This window comes from Pantherophis guttatus, chromosome 3 (assembly GCF_059756535.1).
Source record: "Pantherophis guttatus breed Tessera chromosome 3, ASM5975653v1, whole genome shotgun sequence".
Classification (NCBI taxonomy): domain Eukaryota; kingdom Metazoa; phylum Chordata; class Lepidosauria; order Squamata; family Colubridae; genus Pantherophis; species Pantherophis guttatus.
The window spans coordinates 192,285,309-192,308,386 of NC_142065.1; the positions used below are offsets into that span (position 1 = coordinate 192,285,309).

At 36.1% G+C, this 23,078-nt stretch overlaps 1 protein-coding gene, 1 long non-coding RNA gene and 1 pseudogene across 5 annotated transcripts in view; 2 read left to right on the forward strand and 1 right to left on the reverse strand.

The window, feature by feature from the left end:
* OXR1 (oxidation resistance 1) overlaps positions 1-23,078 on the forward strand; it is a 225,029-nt gene that overhangs the window by 129,820 nt on the left and 72,131 nt on the right. The gene's annotated exons all lie outside the window — the stretch shown is intronic.
* Positions 1-23,078, reverse strand: part of LOC117668345 (uncharacterized) — a 128,612-nt gene that overhangs the window by 87,226 nt on the left and 18,308 nt on the right. The window contains exon 3 of one of the 2 annotated variants that reach the window (XR_015733430.1): positions 12,204-12,534. The exons of the other annotated variant lie outside the window; for it this stretch is intronic. This is a non-coding gene — a long non-coding RNA (uncharacterized LOC117668345). Of the gene's footprint in view, positions 1-12,203; positions 12,535-23,078 lie in introns of those variants that run through there. 2 annotated transcript variants of the gene reach the window in all.
* On the forward strand, positions 13,898-14,038 carry LOC148114947 (U2 spliceosomal RNA; annotated as a pseudogene).

The following is a 23,078-nucleotide window of genomic DNA, read 5'->3' on the forward strand; positions in this document are numbered from 1 at the left end:
TCTCGTTGTTTGAATATATTTCTTCATTTAAGCATAGTGAAAAGCTGTCTCAGCTTCAGTTACTAATATCTTTTATTGTTGGAGTTATCCCACAGACACTGGAACACAACTGTCACCTGTGCTTATTGTAGGATTTAATTCAGGGCTGAAATCCAGCAGGTTCTGACAGGTTCTAGAGAACCGGTAGCAGAAATTCTGAGCAGTTCGGAGAACCGGTAGTGGAAATTTTGAGTAGCAAATACCACCTCTGGCTGGCCCCAGGAGTGGGGAGAGAATGGGGATTTTGCAATATCCTTCCCCCAGGAGTGGGGAGGGAATGGAGATTTTGCAATATCTGTCCCCAGGAGTGTGGAGGGAATGGGGATTTTGCAATATACTTCCCCTGGAATGGGGTGGGAAAGGGGATTTTGCAATATCCTTCCCCCTGGAGTGGGGTGGGAATGGAGATTTTGCAGTATCCTTCCCCTGCCATGCCCACCAAGTCACACCCACAGAACTGGTAGTAAAAAAAAATGGATTTCACCACTGATTTAATTCCTAAATCATCTTATACAATGTGGCACAAGGAAATTCAGAATAATGAGTCCCCTGTTCCATTTGAAAAAAAAAATGTCCCTATTAAATAATTTTCAAATTGCCCCAGGTTATCCATAATCCTAATTCCTTTTACTAGAAGGGAGAGTTAATCTCACTTGCATTGATGTTATTAATTGTACCAGCTTCTTATTCAGTTCAGAGAATAGACAACATTCAATATATTTGGTGCAAAGAATGGTAGGAATTTCTGCTTGTGCCTTATTTTTCTTTGCTTTGCTATTGAATTTCCACCATATAATACGTTTGTGTATGTGTGTATGTTTCTGTGCATCTCTGCATATAGAGATGTATGCTAACATTTAGGGCAGCAATTATTCAATATTTATGGCCCTACTGTTTAATAAATATAGTTGTTAATTGGCCAAATATATTCATGATGAAACATGTAACAGTAGGCAGCAGCAGCATACCATGAATTCAATGTATCTAATTGGTATTCCAGTTATATTCTTTAATCTATTCAATTTGCATAAGATAAAATGTCTTTCCCCAATACTAAAAAAAATTGTGGCAAAATAATTCGCTTCTAAAGCTGCAAAGCTGCAGTATGACTGTTTTGTTATTTTGCTGAAAGAACATGAACATACAATATACTTAGGTGTGTAATTAAAATCTTGTGAAATCTGGTGACAGATTCTTTCCTTTTTTAAATAACCAAAACAATGAAGACATTGATGGCCTGTTTATTTCCTTGCCTCATTTCAGATTTTTTTTTATATAGCTATGAATGGTTGAGGACATATATTTTTGGGAGGTTTTTTTTAAAGTAAGAATGTGTTACTTTAAACTTTACTTTAAAGTAAGAATGTGTTTCTGAATAACCTGGTTATTCAGGTTAAGAAACATACACAGCATTAATGGGTAATAAAACTGAGCTCATTGTATCAGCTGGAGCCTTATGGGTTCTTTTTTCAATTGCATAACATTTGCAGATTAGATATGTATGAAAGCAGTTATGCATTTGGGTGCTGTATATTTATGAGCCACACGTTCATAATCTAGGTCTTTAAAAATGTCAGCTAAGATCTATATCATAGTCACATTTTCAGATAAACATGGCATGTCCCTAATTCATCTTTACATAATATAAATGTTCATATTTTCATTGTCTTCTGGTTATAAAGGAAGAAAGGGGTAGAGGAAGGAAGGGAAGGGAAGGGAGGGAAGGGAAGGGAAGGGAAGGGAAGGGAAGGAAGGAAGGAAGGAAGGAAGGAAGGAAGGAAGGAAGGAAGGAAGGAAGGAAGGAAGGAAGATTCCAAAGTTAGCATTAAATACTATTGGTTCTTTAGTGCTTAACCTTTTATTCTGAAAATGTGTAACTACAGTAATGCAGGATTGAAACTTGAGAATAATAGAAACATTCTGAGAGAATATTGCTTTACTTCAGATACATTTAAGTGTCCAGGACTAAGTAAATTTCATTTCAGAGTATGAAAAAAACCTAGCTGATTATATGACTAGTCCATCTCACTAACTCTTTAACCTGGTTTTCAAAGATTCATTCTGATTCATTTTCAAATATTAGTATGAAAAGATTCTAAAGTGAATTTTTGAAAAATGTGTTAATTAACAGAAGTTAGCATAAGTAATTTCCTTAACAGATAGTAGAACAAGTCTTAATGTTTATGGGACTCCTGAAGAGATTTTTACTCTGTTTTTATATTGCAAACATCAGAAGGCATTTTTTAATGAATTTGATGGTATACAAACACAGAAAACAAATGAATAAACAAATAATAAATAAATAAGCAAAAAAGTAACCAATGTACTTGCCAAACTTCCTATGGTGTATCATATTTGGCAAAGTATCCTATGATTAGCAAGCTAGCTAGTTAAATATGATCTGGATAACATGGCAATTGTCTGTATAAATAATGCTCTTTAATAGTTTCATAACAAATTGTAAAGAGGTACCAAGTTGGAAGCTTCAGGGATCAATTCTAAATCCTCACTGTTCAATACTTGTCTTAATGATGTAGGCGAAGATATAAAATAGAGGGAAATGATATTAAATTGACGGATGGTACAAAATTGAACAGGATAGCTAATATTGTAAAAGATAGAAATAACAAGTGAAAAAATGAGCTGAAAATAATGCTAGAATTAGTAGAAAGAAGTGCAAACATTTTTAAATAACAACAAAAAAAAATTCACAGATAAAGGTTGGGAATAACTTGGTACCAAGATAAAGGTTGGGAATAGCTTTGGTAATGGTACCAGCAAAAATAAATCTTGCAATAAGAAGTGATTGCAAACTGAGGAACAGCCAGCAGTATCACGGAGCCGCAAAAAAGTCAAGTGCAATTTTAGTCTGCCTGAACAAAAATATAATTTCCAAATCACAGGAAGCAATTGCTGCACATTTTAAGAAGCGTTCGGATAAAATGAACAAATCGGTATCATCTTGGATAGAAATTAAGATCTATAAAGAAAGACAGAAGTAGTTTTCTTAAGAAAAGTTGACTGAATAAAGATATGCATTGTTGTTGTTAGTCGCGAAAACATGTCCAACCCATCGCGAACTTATGGACAACATTTCTCCAGGCCTTCCTGTCCTCTACCATCCCCCAGAGACCATTTAAGCTCATGCCGACTGCTTCAGTGACTCCATCCAGCCATCACGTTCTCTGTTGTCCTCTTCTTCTTTTGCCCTCAATCGTTCCCAGCATTAGGATCTGGCCTTCTAAAGAGCAATCAAGGTTGATCTCCTCTAGGACTGACCGGTTTGATCGCCTTGCAGTCCAAGGGACTCGCAGGAGTCTTCTCCAGCACCATAGTTCAAAGGCCTCAATTCTTTGGCGCTCGGCCTTCCTTATGGTCCAACTTTCACCGCCATACATTGCCACTGGGAAAACCATAGCCTTGACTATATGCACTCTTGTTGGCAGGGTGATGTCTGTGCTTTTTAGTACACTGTCTAGATTTGCCATAGCTTTCCTCCCCAGGAGCAAGCATCTTTTAATTTTTTTGCTGCAGTCCCCGTCTGTGGTGATGTTGGAGCCCAGGAAAATAAAATCTATCACTACCTCCATCTCTTCCCCATCTATTTGCCAGGAATTGAGAGGGCCGGATGCCATGATCTTAATTTTCTTAATGTTGAGTTTCAAGCCAACTTTTGCACTTTCCTCCTTCACCGGCATCAAGAGGCTCTTTAGTTCCTCTTCATTTTCTGCCATTAGAGTGGCATCAGCTGCATATCTGAGGTTGTTGATATTTCTCCCGGCAATCTTAATTCCTCCTTTCTCATGTGCTCTGTGCTCAGAGCTCGTGCTCTGCATATAAGTTAAATAGGCAGGGGGACAGTATATAACCTTGCCAAATTCCTTTCTCAATTTTAAACCAATCAGTGGTTCCGTGTCCAGTTCTCACTGTTGCTTCTTGACCCGCATATAGGTTTCTCAAGTCACAAATAAGATGATCTGGTACTACCATCTCTTTAAGAACTTGCCACAGTTTGTTGTGATCCACACAATCAAAGGCTTTAGCATAGTCAATGAAGCAGAAGTAGATGTTTTTCTAGAATTCCTTAGCTTTCTCCATGATCCAGTGTATGATGGCAATTTTATCTCTAGCTCCTCTACCTCTTCAATATTCTGCCTGTACTTCTGGTAGTTCCTGGTCCACATACTGCTGGAGCCTAGCTTGTAGGATTTTGAACATAACTTTGCTAGCATGTGAAATAAGTGCAATGGTGCGGTAGTTTGAACATTCTTTGGCATTGTCCTTCTTTGGAATTGAAATGTAAACTGACCTTTTCCAATCCTGTGGCCACTGTTGAGTTTTCCAAATTTGCTGAAAAATTGAGTGTAGCACTTTTACCGCATTGTCTTTTAAGATTTTGAATAGCTCAGCTAGAATACTGTCACCTGCACTAGCTTTGTTGTTGCTCAGACTTCCTAAGGCCCATTTGACTTCACATTCCAGGATGTCTGGCTTGAGGTCAGTGACCACCCCATCGTGGTTATCAGGGGCATTAAGCTGGTTTTGTATAGTTCTTCTGTGTAGTTTTGCCACCTCTTCTTAATCTCTTCTGCCTCTGTTAGGTCCCTGCCATTTTGGTCCTTTATCATGGCCATCTTTGCATGAAATGTTCCCTTCATATCTCCAATTTTCTTGACGAGATCTCTGGTCCTCCCTATTCTATTGTTTTCTTCTATTTCTTTGCACTGTTCATTTAAGAAGGCATTCTTATCTCTTCTAGCTATTCTCTGGAATTCTGCATTCAGTTGGGTGTATCTTTCTCTTTCTACCTTGCCTTTCACTTCCCTTCTTTCCTCAGCTATTTGTAAAGTTTCCTCAGACAATCATTTTGCTTTCTTGCATTTTTTTCTTTGGGATGGTTTTAATTGCTACCTCTTGTACAATGTTGCGGACCTCCGTCCATAGTTCTTCAGGCACTCTGTCTATCAGATCTAATTCCTTAAATCTATTTGTTACCTCTACTGTATATTCATCAGGGATATGATTTAGTTCATACCTGAGTAGCCTAGTTCTTTTCCCTACTTTCTTCAATTTAAGCCTAAATTTTGCAACGAGAAGCTCATGATCTGAGCCACAGTCAGCGCCTGATCTTGTTTTTACTGACTGTATAGAGCTTCTCTATCTTTGGCTGCAGAGCACATAGTCAATCTGATTTCTGTGTTGACCATCTGGTGATGTCCATGTGTAGAGTCGTCTCTTGGGTTGTTGGAAAAGAGTGTTTGCTATGACCATCGTATTATCTTGACAAAATTCTACCAGTCTGTGCCCTGCTTCATTTTGTACTCCAAGGCCAAACTTGCCTGTTATTCTGGTGATCTTTTGGCTTCCCATTTTAGCATTCCAATCCCCCATGATGATAAGGACATCATTTTTTGGTGTTAATTCTAGAAGGTGTTGTAGGACTTCATAGAACTGGTCAACTTCATCCTCTTCAGTACCAGTGATTGGGGCATAGACCTGGACTACTGTGATGTTGAATGGTTTGCCTTGGATTCGAACTGAGATCATTCTGTCATTTTGGGAATTGTATCCCAGTACTGCTTTTCCTACTCTTTTATTGACTATGAAGGCTACTCCATTTCTTCTGTGGGATTCTTGCCCGCAGTAGTATACCTGATGGTCATCTGAATTAAATTCACCCATTCCTGTCCATTTTAGTTCGCTGATTCCTAAGATGTCGATGTTCAGTCTTGTCGTCTCTTGTTTGACCACGTCCAGCTTGCCTTGATTCATGGATCTTAGATTCTAGGTTCCTATGGAGAATAGATCTTTACAGTATCGGACTTTCCTTTCACCACCAGATACATCCACAGCTGAGTGTCCTTTCAGCTTTGACCCAGTCGCTTCATTCTTTCTGGCACTACTGGTACTAGCCCTCCGCTCTTCCCAGCAGCATATTGGACACATTCCGACCTGAGGGGCTCATTCATTCATTCATTCATTCATTCATTCATTCATTCATTCATTAGTTCGATTTATATGCCGCCCTTCTCCGGAGCTTCTTCCAGCTTCATAACTTTTTGCCTTTTGGTACTGTCCATGGGGTTTTCATGGCAAAGATACTGGAGTGGGTTGCCATTTCCTTCTCCAGTGGATCACGTTTTGTCAGAACTCTCTGCTATGACCTGTCCATCTTATGTGGTCCTCCATGGCATAGCTCATAGCTTCATTGAGCTACGCAGCCCCTTCGCCATAACAAGGCAGTGATCCATAAAGGGGAAAGATATGATAGCAGTGTTTAAATAGCTAAAAGGATGCCAAGACCAATTCGTTCTTGTTCCAGAATGAAGGACATGAAACAATAGATTTAAGTTTGAAAAATGCAGATTCAAATTGAATGCTAGGAACCTTTTTCTAATGAGAACAGTTTGGTAGCAAAATCAATTACCCAGATGAATTCCTTTTATGTGTTGAAGTGAAGGCAAGACAGCTTATGTTTATGGAGATTCTCAGTCATCCAGGACATGGTTGTCCCAAAGATGCTTTTTCAAAAAGCAATTGGACTTTTTTTTCCCCTTGAAGACATTTTGCTCCCAATCCAGAAAACTTCTTCAGTTCTGCTAATGCTTCTTCAGTTCATTTCCAGAACTCAAGAAGCTTCTTAGATGAGAAGTGAAATGTCTTCAAAGAAAAAACAAGTCCAATTGCCTTTTGAAAGAGCACCTTTGGGACTAGACATCTTATCTTAATTTAGATTCTTACACTAAGCAGTGGGTTAGACTCAGTGGTATAGATGGATCTTTTCTAGCATGCTGTGATTCTATCATATAGTTCTAACTTCATTCATCTTAATATAGGCTTTTTCTTTAGTTATGCTGTCTTAATCTTTCACTAAGGGGAGTATGCCTTGGCCCAGAATTACTTAAAGAATTCTAGGAGTCTCGTACCAAGATCTGAAATGCTAAAATTGACAGATCACTGTATCTAAATCAATCACTTTTTTGTCCACTCCAAAGTCATTTCTTAGAAATGAGCATACCATTTGAAAGTTATTGCTTACGTTCAGCATTAAAATGTCATATTCTTTCTAAAAGGATCAACAGAAACCATTTCCAAAAATTATTCTCTTTGTGGAAGAGGTGGCAGTGAATCCCCTACTTCAGCCTCTCCAAGGTGGAACTCTGATTAAATAATGTTGAATTATGATTCCTGTCATTCATGAACAGCCTGATGAATAGCATCGGGTTCAGAATGATTTAGTTTCTTTCTAAACCACAATATCTAAGACTTTTAATCAAGAAATCATATCTAACAAACTTCCTGAGTGCAGCTAAAGCCAAATGAATATACGGTAATTCTTAGGGAAATTGAATTCTTTCAATGAACTTTATACGGATATACAGTATATCTTCTGAGGTTTTCTCCTTAGTCAACTTTGTCATTAGTCATGCAATGAAATAGAGAACAAGTAACTGAAAACAAAAGTTTCACAGAAGTTTTACGATTGTGTCAGTACAGAAAAGGAAATATATTTGGTAAAATATGCACTATTCTTTGAAAAATGTTTTTCTCCATTAGATCAAATTATAACATGTAAGTACTAACTTTTCATCAAAGCTTAGGTAGAATGATAGATGACACCATAGCTAGCTAGATAAATAGATAGATAGAGACAATGATAGAGATAAGGACATGCAAAATATACAGAATTATATAAAAAGTGATATGTGGATGTGGTGGAAACAAGTATAGTTTAGGATTGAAAAGCATGGATAAACAGAGTGGATGATACTGAGCTAAAGTAGATTTATGTAGATTTCTTCTTCGTCTTTCATGTCTTTAATTTCTTTTGCTTACTATTTCTTACTCCTTTCTGTACTTTACACCAAGTTGCTAATTCCAAAAGAGAATAATATGATGGGTTTACGTTATGTTTACCTATATGAAACTGTTTTGAATTTTATCCTGGCAGTCAGAATTCACCATCTTCTTATGTGGGGTTTAAACTCTTGATCCAGGATATACTATGTGAGAATAAAGTCCAAGCATCTCTAACTGTAGGATTATAGGAATAAAAGGAACATAGTCAGTTAGTGAAGACAGTGCATTTGAACTGAGATAATGGTGCTTTGGTTATGGAGGTAGAGCAAAAATTTCAATCAGTGAAGAAAAAGAAATCAGTGAATTTCTTTTGTGAAGGCTAAAATATCTTTGTTGAGTCAACAAGTGATTCATATGCCACATTTTTCTGTCCTGGACCAAAATTCTTTTGGAGTGGCCATTTCTGTTTAATATAATGCAACTCTCTTTCCATTTGCATATGTAACAACAGTATTTGGTGCATTCCAAGCAGCAGAGCCACTAATTTTAGATCTCCACAAATACTCCAATTGTACTTTGTGTACTGGGTGTGCTTCAACAATTGTTTCATGTTTTTGTACATTTCTTTCATGTGTGTATCACAGCCAACAGGTACTAATGGGTGTACATTTTGCCATTGTGTAAAAACAGAACATTTCTATAAAGCAGTATGTGATAGGTTAAATTACAGGTTATTTTCATGGTTAGCAGCCAAAAAACTACAAGATACTCCCAAAAGTACTCAGGAACAAAATCTTTGTTGACCAGTGTTACAAATACCTTATGAATTAACCATTGTTAAAAACCCATTATGCTTGTTGAGGCTTTCTGAGATGGCTTGAAACCTTTTGATATTCAGCTAAGTGTCACTAGGTTCGGCTGGTAAAATGCCTTTGTTCCAAACCAGCTACTCTTAGATTTGTAATGGAATGCCCTGGGAGGTTAAAATCAATGTATAGCAAGCAATATATGGAATGGGGTGGAGTGGGATGGGGGAAAAGGCAGAGATAGGGAGGAAGGGAGAGAAGAAGAAAGATTATATAGAACAGCAAAATTGGGGGAGCGCTCCTAAATTTTTCATTTTCATAATTCTTGCACTTGTTGCACACAAGTACCTTAGTTTAAAATAAATGAATGTATCTGCAGAGTTCTAGGTAGTAGGTTTGGACAACAAAAAAAGATTTCTCTTAATTTGCTGTATAGTTCTTGGTATTATTTATTGAAGTTGAAGTGAATTATGCAGCCACTGTCTTTAATTAGATTAAGAGGTAATCTGGTAATTGTCTACTCTGTGATAGATGCTACAAATTTATTTAAATTGAATTGGGATGTGAACAGCAGCTCTGACTTTGCTTCAAGGAATGAATGACTCTGTTCTTGGAAGGGGTTCTTCATATATTCTTTTGCATTCCTTATGCTGTATAATACTGCTAAGATTGAGTTGATTGATTACATGTCATCAAGTCATTATTGACTCCTAGCAACCACACAGATAAGATTTTATCCATGATGATCTATCCCTGTTTCTTCAAGTCTCCAACGGTGCATTCATCTCCACTGTAATATTGAGTCCATCCACCTTGCTGCTGATTATCTTCTTCTTATCTTTCCTTTTGCTTTTCCAACATTAGAACTTTTTTCCAGAGAGATGACTCTTTGCATTATGTATCTAAAGTAAGATAATTTTCAGTCTGGTCATTTGTGTCTTGTATGGGAACTGTGATTTGATTTCTTCAATGACCCATTGGTTTGTTTTCTTGGTTGTTCACGGTATTCTCAGGACAACTTCTCCAACATCAAAATTCAAATGGATCAATAGCCTTTCTATCCTGCATCTTTAAAGTCTAGCTCACTTCCATAGAATGTCACAGAAAATACCTTGGCTTGCACGATTCTATCATCTGTAGGTATAGACCAGTGATGGCTAAATTTTTTCTCGTTGTGTGCCAAAAGTGTGTGTGTGCCGGCACCCATAATGCAATGAGTCCCCCCTCGTGCATGAGCACACGACACCCCTGCGCATGCATACATGACCCCCACCCCCAGTTTTGGGCCTAGCAGGCCTCCCTGAAGCCTCCTGGGCCCAAAAGTGGGCCATGGGGGGGTGCACTGCACCCCTCCTCCCCCTGCCCCCGCGCATGCCCCCTCCCCCCGGCATCCCAAAAATCAGCTGGCCGGCGAGAGGTGTGCACACATGTGCAGTGGAGCTGAGCTGAGCAACGGCTTGCATGCCCGCAGAGAGGGCTCTGCGTGCCAGCTATGGCACATGTGCCATAGGTTTGCCATCACGGGTATAGACACATCACAGCATTTAAGTATCTTGATTGAGAGATTAAATTAAGGGGCATTAAATCATAATTGCCTTTTGGGTCAGAGTGCTCCATTCTTCTAGCATTATCATATCTAAGACAGTAAGTATTGTAGCTTGTATTCAGCGTAACATTTCTGTCTCGTGAGCCTATAATTGGGCAGCTTTCATTTAAAAATTTTTTTTAAGAAAACCTCTCTGAAAAGTTTGTTCCTCTATTAGAAAAGAACCTCATGGATGTAGTAGCATTTTTTAAAATGTGAAAATGCAGCTGGCTGTGATTGTGAAAATAGTTTCACATAAAACATAGAACTCTCCCAAATGGCACTAGTGGAAACTGGCCTTGTTTCTTGCATATAATCAAAGCTATAATTTTCCCAGTGGTAATGTGTCTCTGTTTAAATTAATCATGAGTTTTGGTGACATCATATAATTTTCGTTGAATACATGAAGTTTTGCTATTGCCCTTTTGACTTTTATCTTACCGCCTTAGTAACCTCAGGGGGTGGTCTCCCATACAATTACAAACCTAACCAAATCCTGCTTAGCTTCTCAGATCAGACAAAGCTTGCTAAGTGTTATGATAGCCACACTTGTTTATGCAAATACAAATCTCAGCCACATTTAATATGACACTGCCCTCTGCTGTTTGCTAGTGTTATATCATTCATTCCGAGTTGTCAAAATCTGTTCAGCTGACTTTACGATCTGTTGCAGCATACACACCATGTAGTTAAATTGTGGGCCATTTTCAACTTTATTTCCAGCTAATGCCCATGATTCTTCATTTGTCAGTAACTATGGAGGAACTTTTCCAAGCTGGGACAGTTGTTTTATATTTATGTCACTTCAATACCTATTTGTGTTTATACACAGAAATGCATGGTTATAAGTAATATGAAACATATGTGTAATCAGATATAGCACAATGATAACTCCTAGAAATTGTAAACTGGTTTTAAATTGCCTATCGGCAGATATATTATCTCTGATTAAAAAATATAGTTGGAGCAAGAATAGAATAGTGATTTGTGGCTCATCGATCCTTAGAAGTTATCGGGGTAAGCTAAGAAGCTGAAATTTCATTCAATAGTTATGGTTATAAATCCACAGATTGCAGGAAAGTACAAACTGATAAGTGCTTCTGTTCAAACAAATAATTAAATTGGATTGCTAGTCTGAGAAAAAAACTATACGTCTTGGAATTTAGTCTACAGGAGACATTTGGTTTCTAAAACATCTGAGATTTAATCCACAACCTACATGATTATATGGATTATGTAATGGGCGATACAAACAGTTCTCTAACTATGGAAGAATTTTGTCAGGATAGGCAACAGCAGTAGTTAATAGTGGTTAACAGGTTTTTAGTTTATTTACTTATGATGCAGTTATTTAATTAATATTTATTTTTATTATTTTACTAATGGAATAAAAACACATCTAATATCAATATGAAAAATACATATAATGGTTATATAATGAGAAAAATATCTGCATGTTAGTGATAATTATAATGAACTAAACACAGACAAAAGAAATAAATGGGATAGAAAGTAAAAAAAAAAGAGACAATATACTATCCATGTCATGTCAATTCAGTCTTTCAAAATATAATTAATTTAATATCATTAAACCTGGACCATAAGGGAAGATATTGCTTCATGCTTTTCAGAAATAAATGGCCAATACATATCCTGAATGATATCAATGAGTATCAAGAGAATTAGTTTCTATTTTTTTAAGATTATCTTCTGCAGAGCATTTGGCTTTGCTAAGCTTTGAATATAGTTGAAGCTTTTTATAAAGTGACAAATACATGTTTCAGGAATATAGTTTAACATCATCTTTATGTCATTACTACATTTACATCCAAAATTATATTAACATATGCTATGATTTGAAACCCAAACAAAGATATGGACCAAATCATAAGAATTAAAGAACTGTAAAAATTATTTCTACATCAACACTAAAAGATGATGACTCATCATTTATTTATAATAAATAAATAATACCAAATTGTAATTATTTTATTTGTCAGATTTAGATATTATCCATCTCACTCTCAAATTAAATAGATCACTGATCTTAAATTCAATCTGAACCATATCATAAACCATTTCAGCATTCAACATGATTAAAGTACCGTACATTATTCTATTTTATCTGCCGTAATGTCCAAAATAACAGTTGCTACATGGGTATTATCAGATCCTTATCTATTTTTTTAAAATAAATCCAGATTGAAATTGGTGAATTTTTGTAGCTTTCAAAGTTGTGCTTCAGTTCATGTTTAAAGTCCACATTAATGTCTTTAACTTGCATCCTTGGTTAGTTCTTTCTTACTGCAACATAATGGAGGAAGCATAGAAAAATTAAACAGTATTTTCTCTACAATTTTTGTAATGTCAAAAGCTGTACCAGCTTTAAAAAAACCTTTCTGAGAGATATTTTCTGTTTCACTATTTTATTATTAAGCATTTGCTGTTCAGATACAGATGTCTCCATTTTAAATAACCAAGTATAAAAAAAACCATAACTGATAATTGTCTGTATCAGTACTTAACTGACCATTTTTGGCATGAATTCCAGATAGAAAATTTTTGTTGTTTCAAACCAATGAGCCAATGACTTTCCATCCTGATTCCCAATAGTTCCAATGAATGCATTTCAGAAATATTCAAATTGTCTTTATTATAGGCCAAATTGAGCTGCTCTAGATCCTTGATTTGAATTGGACCTTGAAACCTACTGACAATCAGCAAGACAACCAAAACACAGACCTGCTGAAATAGCCAACTTTTGTTAGCAGCTGGATCTATTGTTTTGTTGCACTCTGCAGCAAACTGCAGTTTATGAATTGTCTTCAAAGGCAGTTCAGATGTAGCATACATTGCAGCAGTCTAATTGCAATGGGTTACTGTTGTAAGGCCTTCCTGTTTCAACCCATCACCTAAAAATTGTACAGCCTCCATTTTGTACTTCAGGAGAATCTATGAATTCAGAATATCACCCAAGTAATTGACCCTGTTATCTTGGAAGGGTTGCATCTTTTGAGAGCTAATTTGGGAGATAGGAACAAGCCAAATAGTTTCCTTCTGAACAACTTCATTTTGCTGGATTAAGCGTGATGCACTAATTCCATTTAAATTGTATGAAGCTTATCCACAAGAAAATCTCATTCATTTACAATCCTCTGTGGCTGTGTTATCCTTCCCCCTAAAGGTAAGTTTGGAGACTAATTGGGAGTTAGCTAAATGGCAAAATTGAGAAATGGCCTTTTTAAGGCTGTGAGCAGTAATACTTAATTCAAGACAATCCCTCCAGTATCCTTTGTCAAAAAAATAACCAGAAATCTCTACAAAACTAAAATTCTATAAACAAGAAATTTAGTATGACCACTATTTAACATCATTTTCAAGATAAATGCATATAATCATAGCAAAACAAATAAAAAATAGTAAGAAAAAGATTTTTAAAAATGCTAGAAAACTGCTTAATTTCAAATCCCTCATATTGTACCCCAACTGATGATTACAGTCAAGTAAATTGTCTCTTTTGCAATATTGAGCTAGACTTGTCTTCACAGCCATCAACATATAGTTTTATAAGTTCTAATTTTTTTCTTTATTCATTCTGTAAAAATTCCTAATTTTTTAGAAAACTGAATTTTCAATTCAAACTATCAAACAAATGTGTATTTTTTCTAATACTTCTCGGCCTTTTGGCTAAGATCAAGTGTAGTATCTAATACTTCCACATATGATAAAATGTTCATTCTGCATAACAGAACTTTCTATTATATGATTAAGTGTTTTTTGAATGCTTGATAAGATTTGTTTACCTTAGTTAAACATTTAGTAATAATTTTCTATTAAAATATACCTTGGGATAAATTGTATTGATTTTTTCCCATAATTTCTCCCATTGTTGTAATTGGTTTTCACTTGCTTTCTCTCTGTGTCATATTTAACGTCTGTCTGTCTGTCTAATATCCTAGTAGGTGGGCATGATTCTGAATGAGTGTTTCAAATTCTGTCATTTTGTATTAAGGACCCTCCTTTTTTTCTTAAGATGACTTTTTGTTCTTCCAGCAATTTATAAATAAATCAATAAAATTTTGGCCTTAGATATAGTTTTTATGCTACAGTAATATTAACATATTTACTTATTTGCCCCATTTTAAATATATAATTTTGGGCATCTAACAAGCTAGTTCACAAATGCTCTATTATCATTACTCACTTAATTAAAGTTTGTGATTCTAATGAATTATAAATACTCACAAACTCCACAAAGCTTTGTAAACTGTGCCTCAACATTTTCAGCTTCTCCTATTTTTATTTATTTATTAAATTTATTTTCCTATTTTTTTCCTATTATTTTGACATTTTTAAGTATCTCTCAGCCAGTCAACATGATCTTTGTGAATAATTAGTTCTTTACTGAACACCAGTTCCTTTAAATGATTGGATTCTTCCACTCAAGGGCCATTAAATCAATTGAAACGCTTATTTTGGAATTTGTCCAAGTAACTTTTTACATTTTTATTGGTGCTGGTAGAATAATGATTGGCAACTGAGCCCAAAGCTTGGAACTTCTGAAGAAAAACTGTAAAGTCTTATTCTATTGTGGGTTGTAGTTATTTACGGAAGGGCTGCAAGAAAACTATAAAGTTTATTGAGGTCATTATATTTCAGACATTATAAATGTTAATTTATTCAAATGAAATAGATGTTTAAATGGTGAGCTATAAAACAAGCATCTCATTTTTAACTCCTATGTAAGAGTGATAATAAATGCTCTAAACATTGGATTATCTCCAATATATTTTAGAAGAAGATCAAACATTATTTTCACACTTTTTAATTGAAATACCAACTCCACAAATCTCTTGGATCTAAGAAAATAAGATGTGTGCTTTGAGAAGGACGGGGAGAGATAAAGTTATTTTTGGAGATATCAAGCAGAAATGAAATGAAGGGTTGGGAGAAAGCTACTGATTGTTATGATTAATTGTTGTGGCCCTACAATTGTGTAGTAACTGTTCTTCTGAACAAGATGTTCCACAGGGAAAGAAGAAGATCACAATTAGAACTCCCAGCATACTTTTGCAAAATGTAAAAGCAACTATAGAATATTGGAAGAGAAATAATACTGGGGCAGAAAATAAAACACTTTCCAATGTAGCAAAATCCAGTTCCCAACACCTCATATGTGGTAGGGTGATGGGCAGGTGATAGTCATTCTTTCAATATTCCGTTTTTAACATTAGGTAATTAAATGCCTAAAATGAAATGAAGCCAGCTCCAAGCATAAGGAGCAATACTGAAACTTGCTATTTTATTTTTCATAATAGGAAAAGTGCCAGAAATTTGAGGAGAGCCATTATTATTCCAATCTAAAAAAAAAAAAAAAAAACCCAAAAAATCCTGGAGTCAGGAAACTATAGACTAACCAGGTTGACATGAGTACCTGGGAAAATCCTATAAAAGGAGATTGAGGAATGGATTTGCAAGCACGTAGAAAGGATGAAGGTGAATATTAGAAACCAGCATGATTCAACTAGAAATAGTAAAATCTTATTGTCTCTTCATAGTGCCCTTCTTGTTAAAATGAAACAATATGGGCTGGATGGTTCCACTATCACATGAATTTGCAGATGATTGAACAACCATACCCCAAAGTGTCCATAAACTTTACAAATGGCACAAAGCTGGGGAGGATGTGTAATACTTGAAAAGGGAGGGTCATAATTCAGAAGAATCTTGATAGATTTGAACATTGGGACTGATCTAATAATAAATATATGACAACAAATTTAAGGTTCTGTACTTAGGTGGGAAAGCCAGATACAGAAGCACAAAATTGGTATGATTTTAGCAGTAGTATTTGTGATAAAGATCTGGGGATTCTGGCAGATTACAAATTTGAGCATGAACTAGGAATATTGCAGCTGCCAAAAACAAAAACAGCCAATGCATTCTTGGACTGCATCAAGATCATAGGAAGTAATAGTTCTACTCTATGCAGATAGGTCAAACCACATCTGGAGTACTGTGTCCAGTTCTGGTTGCCACAGCACAAGGATATTGAGGAATTGGCAAAGTGGTGGGTGGTAGAGATGATGGAAGGCTGAATCCTGTTAAGAATGGTTAAAAAGAGCTGAATATCTTTTACCTGAGAAGGCTATAAGTGTATAGCAGTCTTACAATACTTGAAACACCATCCCAGGGAAGAGGGTGTATATTTACAGGTGATCCACATTTAACAGTCTTTCAGGTTACTACATAGTAACCTCAAACAGTGTTTGAGGTTATTATGGTACTGAACAAGTGGTAGTTACAACTGGACCTCAAATTTAGGGCTGTTGCAGCAACCATGCAGTCAGGGGATCATAATTTGCAACCTTCCCTGCCAGCTTGCCATAAGTGAAGTCAATAGAGAAGCTGGCAGGAAGTAAGAAGTCATTGTTACGTGAAGTCCTTGCTTAATAATGACAATCAGGCATGTTGGACCTGCCACTGCTAAGTGATGTGGTCATGCGTTTATTCATTTACGACCACATCATTTAATGACAGAGTTTCCAGTCCCAGTTAGTATTGTTAAGTGATGGCTACCTGTATTTTCCATAGCACATGGGTATGAGACAAGAAGTAATAAATGGAAGCTTTACAAAGTGAGATTCAAGTTAGAAACATGGAGGAGTTTCCTGATGTGAGAGTTATTAATCGGGAACAGCCTGCTTTTGAATTTGTGATTGCTCCATCATTGGGCATTTTAAAGCAACAGTTGGACAGTCATTTGTCTGGAATGGCATGGGGAGGAGATTGTGCTAAACCGCCAAGGTTCCTTCCAATCCTGTTATTCTGTGACTGCAAGGGTCATATTTCTCACCTTAATCCAACAAAGGCGCCTGAAGACACTTCATTGCCAGACACAGAAAATTGAGCTATTGCTCTCAGTGATAAAATATATTACATGAAACCAAGGATGCTATTCTATACTTCCTTGGGAATCCAGTTTAAATATACTGCTTGATAGGAGGGCCCAACTTAAAATTCTAGACTTTTAAAGTTCAGAAGACTCGCCAAAACAATAAAAATAAAAATGCTTGTCATCCAGCATCTATATTACCTTTTGATTTTAAAAGGGAAATGAATCACCAAGGGAAATTATTATGCTGATGTAAATAATTAATCACAAAAATGGTTTAAGGAAGCATCTATAAGGCTTAGTCTATTTGTGGAAACTTCATTTAAGACACAATTGAGTCTGCTCTCTCATGAAGGAAAATCAGATAATATGTGTGCATTCACACAGTATGATAAGCTAAAGGGTACTCTGTGGCTCTTTGTGCTGTGCAGAAACAGAGCAATTCACTTATGTTTCAGAATCATAGACATTAAACGTAGACTGGAAAACCCAAAATACCCTGACTGCCTGAAAGAAGGCACAGCAAACCATTTCCAAGAATATGCATCCAATAGGAGCCAAGTTCAGCCTGATAGGGTCTCTTGTGTGAGAACAAGACCCAAGCAGTTATACTAATCTGGTGCCATGGCTTAGCATAATAGCATAAGCTACCACCTGTAACCAGGTGAGAACTAGTCCATTTCAGGAAACCAATAAAAGAAAAATCCGGCCTACTGTACCTTATTGAAATGTCAGGTTCTGTTTTTTTTAAAAAAAAATGGAAATAACTATATAGCAATTCTTATTTTAAAAAGCTCCTCTCTTTGTTAGGTTATTATAATTAAAGCAGGAATGAAAAGCTGAAAAGTAAGGCCATAACATCAGAGCAAAACTTCATCTTCTTACTTTCCACTGAATATCTTCTGTTTCTTAATCAGGCTAAACAATTGGATGTCTTTGTAATATTTTGAAAAAAAATGGCCAAGTTTTTATAAATCCAGATAGCTAAAGAGTACCGTGGTGCCTTCCATGAAAGCCTTCCATTCTATTCATGCTTGTCTCTCTTTCTCTCACACACACAAATTATTCTGCCAAATGGATCTCAAGATCAGAGTAATTTATATACCTTAAACACATATATGCAAATCTGTGACACTTCAAAGATTTATATCTGCTTGCAAAGTCTGGAATTTCAACTGCAATAAATGTAGCTTTGTTTTTAATGTGCAAAATACCCATCCACTGGAAAATAGCTATCAAAAGCTAGTTTCACAAGGGGGATTTTCTTCAGAAGGTGAGGAAAAAAAATTATGCACAGCACGTGTTGAATCCCAGTAATAATCTCACTCACAGAGCTACAGATGCTGTTTCCATTTTTAAAAGCATGTACATCATATTCTGTTTTGCTGTTAGTGATGAGGATAACTCTGCTCCATAATTTCAAAACTAATTTGGAATTAATTAACTTTTACCATCAGTATTAGTAGAAGCTTTGCTGAGGTACTATGTTTAACATTTTCGTATTCTACTGTTTAAAAGCTTATATTAAATTTCATTTTTTTATTTCATTTTTCATTTTATTTGATTTATATACCACCCTACTCCCGAAGGACTTAGCAAGCAAATCACTGGAGACATGGATTATTGTGTTCCATAAACTGAGCATAATGTTCAGCTGAGCATAATGTTCAGAAAGCATATGCATGCAAATCTAGCATTGAATCTAACTAAATGGGCCTTTAAATTTTAAAAAAATATTATTAAAAACAAATAAATAAGAAGGTCTACCAATATTAGACCCAGATACATGCATTATTCAATATTTACTATTGTCCTCAGCAATTTTACTCAGTCATGAGATATTCCCATTGTCATAGTGGCTACAAAATATGGGAAAATTCAAGATCTCATAATATAAACTGAAGAATTTGAAGAATTATCAACAACCTGGCAATCCATTATATATCCAATGGTTTGTGAATCCATTCAAACCTGGAGCCCCTTTTTCATTTTAATTGGGTGAAGAGACTCATGATTAAAGGACCAGAAAAACCACACAGCTGTTCCTGCCCTAAAGCTGTGAAGTTCCTGGTCTACATATTTAATATAAACATCTGAGATGCACGCACTTCTATGAATGCAGGAAATCTGCTTAAGATGAAGTTCAGTTCCTTGGAAACCTGTATTTATGAAGACTATGAACACAATCTTCCATTTTTAGGAAAGAGATAAAAGATACACCCCCGGTGTTCTTTTACAATGAATTATTGATTGAAAGGATCAATAGGAAGACAGAAGAGGATTCACCCATTCTTCATGCATTTTTCTACTTTTATGCATGCATAAAATGTGAATGGGATTTTATGCACACATATTTCATATATTAGATTTTAACGCATGTGCGGAAGTGTATTCTGTATGGACAGATTTTGGCTTGTGCCTCTAAACTGAGATTCATTAAATGAAAACTTTTCCATCAATCGCCCTTCATACAGTCAATCAATACATAAAGCAGTCCAGATAATCTGTAATGTAGCAAGCTCTTGTTTAAAAAAAAAAAATCCAACCAGTTACGCAGAATATGATGATTCAGAAATCAATTGGTTCAGTAAGAATTGTTAAATTTAAAGAGAAAAAGTAGGGTTTTTACAATAGCTGCAGAAAAACTTTGTGGTTAAAATCAGGTATTGATTGGGTTCTGATAACCTAGCTCATTGTTCAAGAAAGAACACTAAACTGAGTAGAGTTTTGTTCATGAAGCACATTTCATTTTGGACTTTTGCTGCAAACCTAGCAGCAGGTTTATCATATAAATCCCATCATTGAGGACACCTTCTCATATAATAAATTATTTTAATTTATTTAATAATTCCAATATTATAATGTCTAAAAACCAAGCTTTCAACCCAAGTAGTATTTTATTATAGACCTTTTCATTAGGATTACATTGTCTCTTCACATGTTTTTGCTAATCCTTTTCATTTTAACATTTAGAACACCTACAGTAGAATTCAGCAAGAGGCAGAACCAGTTTTACTACTTTTTTATGCGTGTGTAAAGAGGAGGGTGGAAAACTTATACTATAATTATAACTTCATATAACATCCACTTGCATTTGTGTTAGAAAATAGAATCCAGTTATTCTTCTACAATTATGTTTATATTCCACATTTCCTCCCAGAATTACAGGTGATGAAAAAGGGTTTCTCCTGTAGCTTTCCATTCAGATAATTAACTAAGCCAGGTCCTTCTATGTAATCAAAGCACAGACTTGTTTAAACCTTGTTGTGGTGCCGTGAAAAGGATTTGCCTTTCGCAATTACAGAGTTTCAATGCCTAAATGCCCTTGACTGCAACCCTTTACATATTTATCTGGAAATAAGAACCATCACATGTGGTAGGATTCTCTTCCGGAACTTGCAGAGAGTTTATGTTCTGTAGCTTCTGCCACTCTTAGTATAGTTAAGTGAAAATGAATAGCATAAGCTTAGAGAGCTACAATCTTAAAATTGTCGACCTGAGCAAAAGAGTCACTATATACAGAAGATGGATGGCATAAAAATGTAAGAAAGAAAGAAAGAAAGAAAGAAAGAAAGAAAGAAAGAAAGAAAGAAAGAAAGAAAGAAAGAAAGAAAGAAAGAAAGAAAATAAAAGATGGGTGGCATAAAATTGTAATAAACAAACAAACAGATGAATAATAAATCCATCCATCCATCCGTCCATCCAAAGTCCTCCTGTGTCTTACCAAAAGTTTATCTTGTCACAAAGGCCAGCAGGAAAGCCCAAACAGGACATGAAAAGGGAATCATCTCAGTTGTTTTCCAGCAAGGGATAATTAGCCTCAGATAAAAGAGATAATTTTCATCATGACTAATAGCTGCTGTTCATTTTAGCTTTCCCAAATTTGTATGATTTTTTTTCTTGATTTGACGTGCATATTCTATTTTATGTACTTGCTTCTGTGTAGTTTTGAGTAAATCAAAGCTTTTTGGAGAGTTAACAAATGTCCTGTTTCGGTTCCTTTTTGTCATTTTTGAGTTTGAGAAACACTTAACATTTTGAAACTAGTTGTAGCTTGTTGCAATTGCTAAATATTGCAAGGTAGTGTGCATGTGTTCCTTTGAGTTTTCTTTTTTCATAAATATGTACATGCTCATTTTTGAGTTCTTGAATTTTATATGTAAAAGTAATAGAAAGCTAGGCAAGTAATTCCCATTAGCAGAGAGGTCATAGTGGTTGCCTATCCCTACTGTTGTGAATCTGTCCCTTTTTAGGTTTTAAGGTCATATAACCCTATTCCTTGTTGGAGTAAAATCTTAGTACATCTTTGTCCTTAATTTTTTTGTATTGGAAGACAGTTCCATCTGGTTAAAACTGGCTTTACCAACTAGCATGTTGGTCTAGCGGTTAAGATTCTGGGCCTGTCGACTGGAAGGTCGGGAATTTGAGACCCCAAACCAGGTCCATTCTTGCTACAGCTCCTGACAACCTATCAGTTAGAAAGCATTGTTGTGGCCTGCCAGTGGAGCTAGTGGCAAACTCAGATGAAGAAGAGGTTGGGGAGGAACTTGAGCCAGTTCTGGAGTCTGGGGAATGCTCTGATGGATGCTCTGCGCCGGACACAGATATAAAGCCAAAACCATCTGACATTTCCCAGCCACCATTGAGGCAGCTGCCTTTGGAGGCTGATATGAGTGAGGAGGAAGAACAACTGGGGCCTGTCCAAAATGTATGTATGCTCAGAGCAGTTAGGAGGTGAACAATGGAGGACAAGGAGCCAATTCGGGAAGCAAAGCACACGTGGATGCTGAATGGCTCCTCCCTGGCTGGGGAATAAATAGAAGAAGAGGATTTTGAGATAGCATCGAAACCTGACAAGGAGAATGGTTGTCATAAGAGACAACAGTTCATATTTCTGAAGATTTTAGTCATTGTGTTTCGTGCCACAAAGACTGCTTGTCAGAACTTAAATTGCAGCCTTTTGGCTGGGAGTTCACAGCCTTGAAATTATCGCAAGGAACTGATAAGGTCTGTTATTGCAGTTAACTTCTTGAAGGACTATTGTCTGGACTTTTCAGTGGGTGAATGCAATTAATTCATAAGCGATAAATAAAAACAGGGTTTTTGTGACAAGAAGTCTGATTCTTGCTTCTGCTAAGGCTGGGTCAGAGCAAGCATGCAAATGCAAGTAGATAAACAAGTACCACTTTGGTGGGAAGGTAACAGCATTCCGTGCACCTCGGCATATAGTCATGCTGATCACATGACCACGGAAATGTCTTTGAACAATCCTGGCTCCTTGGGCTAGGAAACAGAGATGAGCACTGCTCTCTAGAGTCCAACAAGATTGAACAGGGGAAACCTTTACCCTTTCTTTTCCTTTTTAATAGGGATCAAAAAATATGATGTAGACCTGGGGATAGCTGTTGGCTTGAGGACACTCCTGCTGCCTTGTTAACCTTTTCAGCCTTTTGACTGTTTAGCTCTGAATAGGTTAATAGATTAAATGTACATGAAAAATTGAATAAGATAAGCCTCATAGAACATATAGACAAAACAATTAGTTGTAATATTAGCTATCACATGCTGATATTATACTTTGTTCTAAAGTGGGCAGGTTTCTCTCACATTGTCAGAACTCTCAAATTAAGAACACTTGCAAAATGTGAACCCCTGACTTCCATAGCTGAGCAGAAATTTTAACTGGTTCTGATTTCAGTATGCTGGGCACTATACTTCACTGCTTCTGTAAATTAATTCCAATAGCTAGGTCAAGACATTTCATCTGAAAACTAGTAAACAAGAATTCAGTCTATTACCCAACAGTATGGTTAGCAAAGTGGAATAGTTAGGTGGCGTATGTTTTGAATCCAAAGTAAGTGATATAAGTGTTTAGAGAATTCTCCTGAAATCTACTGTCTGATTTAAAGCTACAGTTTGAGAGGGCGGAGAGGGGGAGAGGGAGGGAGGGAGA